Here is a 1819-nt window from a genome sequence, read left to right on the forward strand (position 1 = left end):
TAACAAGAAAATTCACTGTCTATGTTTCAACAAATAATGGATATACACCACATATCAACAACAAATTGAAAGAGACTGCAACTCTCAAACTCACATATAGTGAAATCTGTTGCAAAACAACACAGTTACAACAATGTTTCGTTTACTACATTTGGTCCTGCAATACAACACAAGCAAAACAACACGGTTACATCAATGTTTCGAGTTCATGCATCAATGTTTCGGTTACAACATGAAGAGCTAGTAATACACATCGTAGCACAAAGTTGCGACCTGCTCAAGAGCAGATAGCAGCTCATTGAAGCTCTCAGAGAGGATGAGTACACATGGCAGCTTGGTCGTTTGAAGCATAAAGATCTCCTGTTAGCAGCCATGCCATAGGCCTATATAAAAGATGAGCAGCATTATAGACTGAGCAGCATTATAGACAATACATTAATCAAACATACAATAATCTCTCCACTTTCTTGGCAATCAAGCAAGGATGAAACATAGAGATCATGAAATAAGTATAATCTCTCCACTTTCTTGGCAATCAAGCAAGGATGAAACATAGAGATCATGAAATAAGTACTTGTTCTTCACAACTATTTTAAAGAACAAGGGAAGAGATATTTGCTACAAAATTCTTCCATACTAGATGGTGACAGACAGGAAAAAGTTATGTGGTAGAAAGTTGCTATTAAATTATTCAATTCCTGTAGGTTATCTCAAAATTAGTCCCTCAAAACATTGAAACTGCTATTAGGTCCCCAATTCCTATAAGTTATTTCAAATTAATCCCTAAACTCACCTAAATACGAAAGCAAACACCAGGAGAAATATCAGTGCTGCAGATTTGCACTGCAAAATAACATGAGACCAAAGATTATGAAGATGCACAACATATACCATTCATATATAACCCAAAAGAACGAACCATTGTCGCAAATGTAACCGATATGAAAACAAGGGACTCATTGCTCAGGTTTACATCCAAGGCAGTAGCTAATCCCGTAGGCACAACTGCACAGAATAAAACCCCACAGTAAGTCCTTATTTTTATACTTTTACAATTCAAAGATCAAATATTTCTAAAAATAGACAGCTCTAAAGAAGTAATCCCTCCATGTCATCGTCGGGCCGCTTCTATATTTAAACCGAGATTGGAAAAAAAATGGCGTTGGATATCACAGCTTTCATCCCAAAATGAACTGTGTTCATCATCAAAGGAACCGGAAATTTTCCTAGATGATCCCCTAACAATGTCTTATTATACCTAAAACCCAAAAGCAGCTATAGCTTTAGGAAAAGGGAACAAAACATTCCAAAATTGGTAAAGAATGGGGATAGATTACCACAAACTTACAACGTCAACAGAGTAAAAGGTACCAGACAAGTATAAAGAATAGAGTTTTGAGCACCATTAAAGCAGAAATCGAGCTCAAATTATCGAGATTCTCTCCATTATCGATTTCTAAAGAGGCGTAACCCTTTCCGTTACCGTTCTGGTCCCTTGACGGAGTCCGTTAGATCGCGGTCTCTCGAACTCCAATAGATCGATATCGTCGCAATCTTCGTCGGTGGCGACGGTGACAGGCTCGATCCCGTGGGGATCGTCGTCGCAATCTTCGTCGGCTTTGAATCTGAATCTGAACCTCGACGGCGAAGTTGGTCTTCCGTCGGCGGAGTTAGGAGGAGAGATTTGGGTTCGATTTTTTAGGGAGAGAGAGAGAGGGATTTGGGGTTTTTCTTCACGAAATGAGAGAGAGAACGAGATCGGGATGAGGACCCAAGATAAGGTGATGGTTTTTTTCAAAAAAGCCCCCGAGCTCATGAT

At 39.1% G+C, this 1819-nt stretch overlaps 1 long non-coding RNA gene across 6 annotated transcripts; it reads right to left on the reverse strand.

Annotated features, from left to right (window-relative positions):
* Positions 1-1754, reverse strand: LOC109846386. Of its 6 annotated transcripts, none has more exons than XR_002248475.1 (4): positions 1349-1754; positions 920-1258; positions 794-843; positions 1-383 (listed from the first exon to the last, which is right to left on the reverse strand). It is a non-coding gene; the product is annotated as an uncharacterized LOC109846386 (long non-coding RNA). The 6 variants fall into 6 exon arrangements; XR_002248477.1 differs by having other exon boundaries at positions 920-1005; positions 1484-1753; XR_002248478.1 differs by having other exon boundaries at positions 920-1005; positions 1404-1753.

This window comes from Asparagus officinalis, chromosome 6, assembly GCF_001876935.1.
Source record: "Asparagus officinalis chromosome 6, Aspof.V1, whole genome shotgun sequence".
Classification (NCBI taxonomy): Eukaryota; Viridiplantae; Streptophyta; class Magnoliopsida; order Asparagales; family Asparagaceae; genus Asparagus; species Asparagus officinalis.